The sequence below is a fragment of the Antennarius striatus genome, chromosome 5, assembly GCF_040054535.1.
Source record: "Antennarius striatus isolate MH-2024 chromosome 5, ASM4005453v1, whole genome shotgun sequence".
Taxonomy (NCBI): domain Eukaryota; kingdom Metazoa; phylum Chordata; class Actinopteri; order Lophiiformes; family Antennariidae; genus Antennarius; species Antennarius striatus.
In genome coordinates this window covers 633,651-644,853 of record NC_090780.1, presented here as the reverse complement: position 1 = coordinate 644,853, position 11,203 = coordinate 633,651, and positions in this window count along the sequence as shown.

The window sequence follows — 11,203 nt, the reverse complement described above, 5'->3', positions numbered from 1 at the left end:
TTAAATGTACATTAAAATCAGTGACGTGCGGTGAGGTTCATGGCTGCCTCACCTGCGTCCCCTGAGCGCACGTCACTGATTAAAATACATCAGCAGTTTTTAAATCTTGGTTTAGATGCTTAAATGGTCGTATGTTTGCTGTTCATAAAGGGCTTTAAATATTGAAATGCATGTTTGTCATTTTGCAATAACCACCTTGGTCTCTCCTAATCCACACCTGTCCACACCTGTCTCAGTCACATGACACACTCATCCACGTGGAAGAACAGTTTTGTTTTCTATTTTTAACGATTTCTTCAATGAAGTCTCACTGATTACAGGTATGACTGTGACGGTTCTTGTTATTTGTTCTAATTTGTTTATCTCATGTGACTAATTCCCTAAAACACAGGTAGTCCTCCAGATAAGAACATCCGACTTACAAACATTCATGGGTACAAACAAATCCATATTCGTCTATTCTACTGCAGTTCTCCTTTCTGCCACAACCCCCGTGGGGGCAGCACCACTGCACTCACACTCATCTCCCCCTCTTGTTGTTTGTTGTTGTCTTTGTGAGCATCTGAGAGCATCAGGCTTCGTTACTTGGATACTTTACTGATGAGGCAGAGGCTAGTGCTATTGGCTAAAAGCAAAAGTCATGTGATTATAGTGGAGGAAGTAAAGAAACGCGACAATGTCTCCGATGACACTCCGACACTAACTCCTTCCTCCTCCTCTTCCTTTGCTCCAAACCAGGGGTCCCCGAATTCTTTTCCTCCACAGACGGGTTTAACGTCAGACGATACGTTCACGGACCGTCCTTTAAGGTGTGTCGGATGAATACAACATGAATAAAACAAAATAAAATAATACGACCAGCACAACAACGGGTGTTTTTCAGCTTTCATTTTCTTTGAAGTCTTAGATTCATCTTCTGTCTCCTCATTGGCTCTTTTACCCTCAAAACACATTTGTTTTTTGTTGGTTCTGCTAGCTTAGTAGTTTCAGTTCAGCGGTAATGTATTCTCTGTCAATAGACTTCCATCCCTATCCTTAATCACCCTAACCTGCTGCACGTCCTTCCCATCTCTGTCTCTCTGTCTTGCCAACCTGTATAGATCAGTCTCTCCCTCCTTACTGTCCAACCTAGCATACAAGTCATCATAAGCTTCTTGTTTGGCCTTTGCTACCTCTACCTTCACCTTACGCTGCATCTCCCTGTACTCCTGTCTACTCTCCTCAGTCCTCTCAGTGTCCCACTTCTTCTTGGCTAACCTCTTTCTCTGTATACACTCCTGTACCTCCTCATTCCACCACCAAGTCTCCTTATCTACTTTCCTTCCAGATGACACACCAAGTACTCTCCTACCTGTCTCCCTGATCACATTAGCTGTAGTTGTCCAGTCATCTGGAAGCACCTCCTGACCACCCAGAGCCTGTCTTAACTCCTTCCTAAAAGTCCTGCAACACTCTTCCTTTCTCAGCTTCCACCATTTCGTCTTCTGCTCTCCCTTTGTCCTCTTCATCTTCCTCACCACCAGAGTCATCCTACACACCACCATCCTATGCTGTTTGGCTACACTCTCACCTACCACTACTTTACAGTCACTGATCTCCTTCAGGTTACACCGTCTACACCAGATGTAGTCTACCTGTGTGCTCCTACCTCCACTCTTATAGGTCACCCTATGTTCCTGCCTCTTCTGGAAGAAAGTATTCACTACAGCCATTTACATCCTTTTTGTAAAGTCAACTACCATCTGTCCTTCTGCGTTCCTCTCCTGGATACCAAACCTGCCCATCACCTCCTCATCACCTCTGTTTCCTGCACCAACATGTCCATTGAAGTCTGCTCCAATGACAACTCTCTCACTTCTAGGTATGCTCTGCATCACTTCATCAAAGTCCAACCAGAATTTCTCCTTCTCCTCCAGCTCACATCCTACCTGTGGAGCATACCCACTAACAACATTGAACATCACACCTTCTATTTCTAGCTTCAGACTCATCACTCTATCTGACACTCTTTTTACCTCCAGGACATTCCTAACAAACTCCTCCTTCAAGATAACTCCTCCATTTCTCTTCCTATCTACACCATGATAGAACAACTTGAACCCTGCTCCTAAACTTCTAGCCTTGCTACCTTTCCACCTGGTCTCCTGGACACACAGTATGTCTACCTTCCTCCTCTGCATCATGTCAACCAACTCTCTACCTTTCCTGTCATAGTTCCAACATTCAACGTCCCTACTCTCAGTCCTATACTCTTGGTGTTCCTCTTCTCTTTCTTCGAGCGTACGCACTTTCCTCCTCTCCTTCTTCGACCAACAGTAGTCCAATTTCCACCGGCGCCCTGTAGGTCAACAGCGCCGATGGCGGTCGTTGTTAACCCAGGCCTCGACCGATCCGGTATGGAAGTCATAGGTTTGATTCGCATGTTTGATTTGGCAAAAGTTTTACGCCGGATGCCCTTCCTGACGCAACCCTCTGTATTTATCCGGGCTTGGGACCGGTACAATAGCAATGACATTTAAAAGACAGATTATAGACTGACATTTAACAGCCTTTCAGAACCAATGGTGCTCATGGTTTGAGAACTCCCTTTATAAGTCCTCCAGCATGAAGTTGTTCGCTGTATTTTTATTTCACAGCCGTAACAACAAAGAAAGATTTTCTTGGAAGAAGACAGATACTTACCTACACAACATATTCTCTCCATCACCTCTCACCTGCTGATAACCTGCTGAGCAGCTCAGATAAATGGACTAGGACATTCTCACAATGGAGACGGTTCACATTAGAATGGAACTAAAGCGCCGCTGCAGAGGATATAATGGCCACTGATAAGACGTCCAGTCCCCAAATGAGATTTGGTGAGACTCTTGACAGCAATTTGTCATCGTAAGAGGCCTCGAAAATGTATTTAAATGTGGGCGGATGACTTTTAGCCTGCTGGTTAGTTTGTCATCCAGACAATCAGGAGCTGCATCTATATTGTCTTAGTCATCTATAACATCAATAACATCTACATCATTAAAATCATCTATATCATCTACTGTATGTCATCTCTATCTTTGTAACATCTATATCATCAATATCCATATCATCTAAATTGTCTATATTATCTCTATCTTTGTGACATCTATAAAATCTATACCACCTATATCACATATATCATCCATAGCATCTATAACACCTTATCTTAGGTGTAATAGAATAGTATAGAATATAGCATAGAACGGTACTTGTTTTTGATAACGTTCATGGTGGAAAAAGCTGACTCTCAACTGTAGTCAATCCAAACATTGAAGTTGTGCAGTGCAGCTTTGGTTAGACCAGGGAACACTATCAGATAGAGTCTGTAGCCAGGAAGTAGCAGGGTCAGTGGACTCAAAATGCTCTCTGAATGCAGCATTTCCTTACAGATCAATGAGTTCTAGCTGTAGAGATCCACCTGAATGTCTGTCACCTCCTATGAAGATCCTCTGACATCTCTGATGAGGACAGGATTCTGGAGTAGCAGGAGGAACTGCTGCCCAAGTCCACAATGCTCCTGGGGGGCTGACATAACACTCTTTAGTAACTCCATACAGTTGTGTTCATGTAGTCACTAACAGAACCATCACTTCTCCAACATTTCTTTAACACCTGCTCTTTGGACAGGAGCCTTTTCCTTTAGCGTTAGCTCCTTTAGCATTAGCTCCTCTCCTAGTCTCACCAGTAGTTAGCTTTCTTTCTCCAGTTAGCCTGCTAGCATTCATCTACGGCTTCACAATGCCCGCCCTGCGCCATCCATGATTCGCCAACACAAAGTCGTTACGTCACCATGGTGATTTTTGACTACGTTGGGTTTATAATACCGAGTGTAACCAGGATGAATGTTACCATAGTAATATTCGATGGTTATTTTGGTTATTATTAATATTTTGTTTATTCTTACCATATCAAAGGACGTTAGGTTCCACACTAGTGTGAACTTGTCACGTGGTGTATGACATCACGCATTCACCTGTGGGGGGCTAATGATGTCACCTGCAATAAAAGCCAGTGAGAAGACGGCGTTGGGTGTGTGTGTCCGCGAAAGAGAGAGAGATCCGGAAGCAACGAAAGCAGCCGGCATTGGAGTTCCCTGATCAGCCGCAGGCTACCGGAACAGACCTGTGTGGACGAGTTATACGAACTATATGAACATTGAACATTTTTCATGGATTTGGTCGGAGTGCCGGTGAGGACTCGACTAAACGATGGCGAACTAGGACTCTGATTCAGAGCGGGGACAACCGATGCGGAGAACTTCGCCTGGTCTGGTAGGAGGCTCTGGAAGCCGGTCTCCCACGTCACCTCCGGACACACCCACATACACACACGCACACACACGCAATTGCCAACGGACCAATTACGGCTTGGACTTGACCCTGGATTATTTTGGACAATCAGTGTGATGATAAATATTGTGTGTGGGTTTATCTGAAATGTACTTTACTTTAGTTAATTTTATTCCTTCTGCAGAGAGTGAATATTGGGGTTCACTGTATATATATATTTTTTCTTCACAAATTAATACAACATACTATTTGCACATAAAGTTCTGTGTTTGTGTGGTTCATTGCACCGCTACCTCCATGAGTCGAATCGGTCTTCTGATTGACTAGTCCGAAAGCTAATATCTTTAATTAATGTAGCCTGGAAACGTGCTACATAATACATTGTTGTATATGTTTGGTATGAAGTCTGATGTTATTGTTTTATCGTGGAATTTCTACGGGTTCCAGCTAGTACTCTATTTATTTGAATTTATGTGTGTCTGTGTGTGTATATATTTGTATATACATGCATGTATATGTTTATATACAGTATATATTTACTTGTGTGTGTTATATACATGTTTTACACACTGTATATATTTGAATTTACATGTATGAGACATAGGTCATGAAGCCCATCAGGACAAGAGAGGCTTTTTAGAATTGCATGACATAACAAAGAACACATGCTCAGAGTAAGAAGGGCTGAAGAATTAGCATGGGCTAAATGCTACCAGAAGGAAAAGAGGAGAGAAAACAACCCTGCAGGTTATTTTTTCATGTCACAACCATTATAAGTCAACAGTGGTGCTCCCAGAGTGCTGAGGAACTGTGGGCCCTCGGTAGGAGGGCCTCCCCCTGGATTATGTGAGAGAACAGCTTGGCACCCCCCCCCCTGCAATTAAAGAGAAGCCATCAATAAATGATGAATGTCAAACACAGCATGATGTTTGGCTTGATAAGCAGACTAGTGTCCTATGTAGATTCATGGTCACAGCAGGACAGGAAGCAGGAGTGGCACGGTGGAGACACAGCAAGAGGAGACAAGGAGAACATCTCTGCAAAGGTCAGTCTATCCAGCGCCTCTCTAAATATGGCCATGGATCTTCTAGATGCTGCACCAGCTGTTGTTCCTTCATCCAGCTGCTGACATTTAGTTACCTTATCCTGCAAGAACACAGAAGGTGGATGGGAGCACCAGGGTGTTCTCAGGGGAACAGGTGTGTTGAAGACGATCCTTAGAGGAGCACCAGAGTGTATCACTGTGACCTCCCATACCCTAACGCTTGGGGGGGGGGGTTAATGTAGGGCACTTGGCACTTTTCCATGACCTGACTTCCTTTACAAATGATATTTTTAACCCCAGCTGTAATGCTAACAGACACGACGTCCTTTAGTACTGTGGGACTGATATAAGTATCTTTAACCTCTTATCCGGGGCCGGGTCATGGGGCAACAGTCTCAGGGATGCCCATACTTCCCTCTCCAGACACCTCCTCCAGCTCCTCCGGGGGGAGCCCGAGGCGTTCCCAGGTCAGCCGAGAGACTGAGTCCCTCCAGCGTGTCCTAGGTCTTCCCCAAGGTCTCCCCCCGGTAGGACATGCCCAGAACACCTCCCCAGGGAGGCGTCCAGGAGGCATCCTGAACAGATGCCTGAGCCACCTCAGCTGGCTCGACTGGAGGTGGAGGAGCAGCGGCTCTACTCCGAGCTCCTCCCTGGTGACTGAGCTCCTCACCCTATCTCTAAGGGTGCGCCCCCCCACTCTACGGAGGAAACTCATTTCAGCCGCTTGTATCCGGGATCTTGTCCTTTGGGCCATGACCCAGAGCTCCTGACCGTAGGTGAGAGTAGGAACGTAGATTGACCAGTAAATCCAGAGCTTCGTCTAACGACTCAGCTCCTTCTTCACCACCACAGACCTACAGCGACAGACGCTGCACCGATCCGTCTGTCGATCTCATGTTCCATCCTTCCCTCACTCGTCAACAAGACCCCAAGACACTTAAACCCCTCCACTGGGGGCAAAGACTCTGTTTATCAATCAAGTGACAGAATAAATGATGATTTTTTTTAATATCTAACATTAGTGTCTATCATTCTTGCTACAGGTAGCATTAGACTATACATGAGGTGCAGGTGAGGTTAGTATAACGGCCTCACCAGGTGACGTCTGAGCCCTCAGTCCGCCTCCTGTCACCGTGTTAAATACCAGACGTCATACATGTGCTGCCCATGACAACAGACAATACATGTACTACAGGAGACACCGACGACCCAGGAGGGTCTGTCTGGACAGACTCCATTTGGTGGTGATAAGCTGTGTGTGCATGAGGTTTCACAGGTATAGTTCCATTTCGCTTCATGAGCAAACTTCTTCTTGATCTTCATCTTCTTCTTCTTCTTGGGGAGGTCCAGCCTTGCTGATGTGCTTTAAATCACTCAGAAGCTCCTTTGTGAAAACGGGAGCAGTGACCTCATCACACAGCGACCAGCACACGGTTTGCTCCGTGTTCACGACCGAGGGCCTTTGGTCAAGTGGGTCTGGGGGCCTCCACAGGTGTTTAAGGTGGGTCTGGGGGGCTCCACAGGTGTTTAAGGTGGGTCTGGGGACCTTTGCAGGTGTTTAAGGTGGGTCTGGGGGCCTCTGCAGGTGTTTAAGGTGGGTCTGGGGGCCTCCGCAGGTGTTTAAGGTGGGTCTGGGGGCCTCCGCAGGTGTTTAAGGTGGGTCTGGGGGCCTCCACAGGTGTTTAAGGTGGGTCTGGGGGCCTCCGCAGGTGTTTAAGGTGGGTCTGGGGGCCTCCGCAGGTGTTTAAGGTGGGTCTGGGGGCCTCCACAGGTGTTTAAGGTGGGTCTGGGGACCTTTGCAGGTGTTTAAGGTGGGTCTGGGGGCCTCTGCAGGTGTTTAAGGTGGGTCTGGGGGCCTCCACAGGTGTTTAAGGTGGGTCTGGGGGCCTCCGCAGGTGTTTAAGGTGGGTCTGGGGGCCTCCGCAGGTGTTTAAGGTGGGTCTGGAGTCCTCCACAGGTGTTTAAGGTGGGTCTGGGAGCCTCCCCAGGTGTTTAAGGTGGGTCTGGGGGCCTCCCCAGGTGTTTAAGGTGGGTCTGGGGGCCTCCACAGGTGTTTAAGGTGGGTCTGGGGGCCTCCGCAGGTGTTTAAGGTGGGTCTGGGGGCCTCCACAGGTGTTTAAGGTGGGTCTGGGGGCCTCCACAGGTGTTTAAGGTGGGTCTGGGGACCTTTGCAGGTGTTTAAGGTGGGTCTGGGGGCCTCTGCAGGTGATTAAGGTGGGTCTGGGGGCCTCCACAGGTGTTTAAGGTGGGTCTGGGGGCCTCCGCAGGTGTTTAAGGTGGGTCTGGGGGCCTCCGCAGGTGTTTAAGGTGGGTCTGGAGTCCTCCACAGGTGTTTAAGGTGGGTCTGGGAGCCTCCCCAGGTGTTTAAGGTGGGTCTGGGGACCTCTGCAGGTGTTTAAGGTGGGTCTGGGGGCCTCCCCAGGTGTTTAAGGTGGGTCTGGGGACCTTTGCAGGTGTTTAAGGTGGGTCTGGGGGCCTCTGCAGGTGTTTAAGGTGGGTCTGGGGGCCTCCACAGGTGTTTAAGGTGGGTCTGGGGGCCTCCGCAGGTGTTTAAGGTGGGTCTGGGGGCCTCCACAGGTGTTTAAGGTGGGTTTGGGGGCCTCCACAGGTGTTTAAGGTGGGACTGGGGACCTTTGCAGGTGTTTAAGGTGGGTCTGGGGGCCTCTGCAGGTGTTTAAGGTGGGTCTGGGGGCCTCCACAGGTGTTTAAGGTGGGTCTGGGGGCCTCCGCAGGTGTTTAAGGTGGGTCTGGGGGCCTCCGCAGGTGTTTAAGGTGGGTCTGGAGTCCTCCACAGGTGTTTAAGGTGGGTCTGGGAGCCTCCCCAGGTGTTTAAGGTGGGTCTGGGGGCCTCCACAGGTGTTTAAGGTGGGTCTGGGGTCCTCCACAGGTGTTTAAGGTGGGTCTGGGGGCCTCCCCAGGTGTTTAAGGTGGGTCTGGGGACCTCTGCAGGTGTTTAAGGTGGGTCTGGGGACCTTTGCAGGTGTTTAAGGTGGGTCTGGGGGCCTCTGCAGGTGTTTAAGGTGGGTCTGGGGGCCTCCACAGGTGTTTAAGGTGGGTCTGGGGGCCTCCGCAGGTGTTTAAGGTGGGTCTGGGGGCCTCCGCAGGTGTTTAAGGTGGGTCTGGAGTCCTCCACAGGTGTTTAAGGTGGGTCTGGGAGCCTCCCCAGGTGTTTAAGGTGGGTCTGGGGGCCTCTGCAGGTGTTTAAGGTGGGTCTGGGGGCCTCCACAGGTGTTTAAGGTGGGTCTGGGGGCCTCCGCAGGTGTTTAAGGTGGGTCTGGGGGCCTCCGCAGGTGTTTAAGGTGGGTCTGGAGTCCTCCACAGGTGTTTAAGGTGGGTCTGGGAGCCTCCCCAGGTGTTTAAGGTGGGTCTGGAGTCCTCCCCAGGTGTTTAAGGTGGGTCTGGGGACCTCTGCAGGTGTTTAAGGTGGGTCTGGGGTCCTCCACAGGTGTTTAAGGTGGGTCTGGGGGCCTCCCCAGTTGTTTAAGGTGGGTCTGGGGACCTTTGCAGGTGTTTAAGGTGGGTCTGGGGGCCTCCACAGGTGTTTAAGGTGGGTCTGGGGGCCTCCGCAGGTGTTTAAGGTGGGTCTGGGGGCCTCCGCAGGTGTTTAAGGTGGGTCTGGAGTCCTCCACAGGTGTTTAAGGTGGGTCTGGGGGCCTCCGCAGGTGTTTAAGGTGGGTCTGGGGGCCTCCGCAGGTGTTTAAGGTGGGTCTGGAGTCCTCCACAGGTGTTTAAGGTGGGTCTGGGAGCCTCCCCAGGTGTTTAAGGTGGGTCTGGAGTCCTCCCCAGGTGTTTAAGGTGGGTCTGGGGACCTCTGCAGGTGTTTAAGGTGGGTCTGGGGGCCTCCACAGGTGTTTAAGGTGGGTCTGGGGGCCTCCGCAGGTGTTTAAGGTGGGTCTGGGGGCCTCCCCAGGTGTTTAAGGTGGGTCTGGGGGCCTCTGCAGGTGTTTAAGGTGGGTCTGGGGGCCTCCACAGGTGTTTAAGGTGGGTCTGGGGGCCTCCGCAGGTGTTTAAGGTGGGTCTGGGGGCCTCCACAGGTGTTTAAGGTGGGTCTGGGGGCCTCCGCAGGTGTTTAAGGTGGGTCTGGGGGCCTCCCCAGGTGTTTAAGGTGGGTCTGGGGGCCTCCACAGGTGTTTAAGGTGGGTCTGGGGGCCTCCGCAGGTGTTTAAGGTGGGTCTGGGGGCCTCCACAGGTTTGATGCCCTCGAAGGGGGCAGATTTCCCTGGTGTCAAACACACTGGAATACTCTGAAACTGATTGGCTGAAATATGGGTGTGGAATTTCGATAAGCTGTGATTTGCATATGCAAATGAGATCACCCTGGAACGTGTGTGAATGCGGTGGAATAAACACACGCTGGCTCCTGGACCAATGAGAAGCAGCCTCCTGATGCAGGATGTCCATGGCGCCTGGTGACCTTGTCAGCTGCCCTCCATCCCCACCCCCCAGCCGCTAGAGGGGCTCCTGTGTGACAGCTGTCCCCCCCACCCCCAGCAGCTGAAACCAAAGGATTCTCCTTGATTCAGACACGATGTGTGTGTGTGTGTGTGTGTACGTGTGTGTGTGTTTGTTTCCTCGGCACTGAGGGAGGTGTGTGGGGGGGGCAGAATGTGGACCGCTGGCGTCAGAGAAACACTCCTCCCGTGTTGATGGAGCGAACATGAATGACAGCCAGAGGTCACGCGTGTGTGTGCTGAGGTCAGCGTTCTGGACCACACCCCCCATCACCACTGGGCAGTGTAGAGGCACACAGGGGGCAGCAGGGGGCGCTGTGGGGCGGGGACAGACACAACGCCATCAGGAGCGTCTAATGCTCCGTTTAACACTCGCTGGGGTGTCGTCTGCCCCCCCCCAGAGAAATCTGTCTGAGGAACCTCAGGAGAACGTTGTGTGAGGGGACAGAGCTCCAACATGTGTCTGCTTCAGGGACGTCCACAGGAGGACACTCAGATGTCCACAGAGACACTCGGATGTCCACAGAGAGACTTGGATGTCCACAGGAGGACACTCGGATGTCCACCGAGACACTCGGGGTTGTCACATTTTCAATTGGTGGAGAGGAAGTGGGCGGAGGCAGTTGCCAGGGGGATAAATGGTGTGATGGTGAGGTGACTCGTGCGTCACGGATGTTTTTCCTTCCTTCTACCCTTTAGTGTTTAGTATTCAGTGTTCCTGCTGCTCAGAGCTCCTCCGTGTGTTTCCTGACACGTAACATGTCATGCCCCCCCCCACACACACACACACACACACAGATAATGGGGGGGCTTCACCTGTTTCCCTTTTTTCAAGGTCACCGTCAAAGTCACGGTTTTGCACAAGAAGAGCAGTGGAGGGTGTTTGTCCCTTTCACCAGAGAAGTGTGAGACACACACACACACACACACACACACACACACACACACACACACACACACACACACACACACACACACACAGTCTGAGATGCAGACGTGTCAGGGCATGTAGGCGATCACATGACCATCTCCACACATGTGTGAGGTGTTGGTCATGTGAAGATGCTTCATCATCATCATTGAGTAACGACCTCTATGACCTCTGGAGGTTTGCTCTTTGTGTGTTGTACTCTGATATCTGTTTCTGTGGGTATTGATCGTGTATTGGTCCGATCAGTAAATCATGGATAAAACATGTGTTTCTGTATTTTGATGGGAGAACAACAGATCAGATCAATGATTTTAAGACGACGACAAATTCACTGGAAAAAGTGTCATTAAACTCACTTAAATCAAAACTGGCCTCAATAGATTTCTAATATAATAGTTTAACATCCATAATATAATAGTTTAACATCCTTAATATAATATAATATAATAGTTTAACATCCTTAATA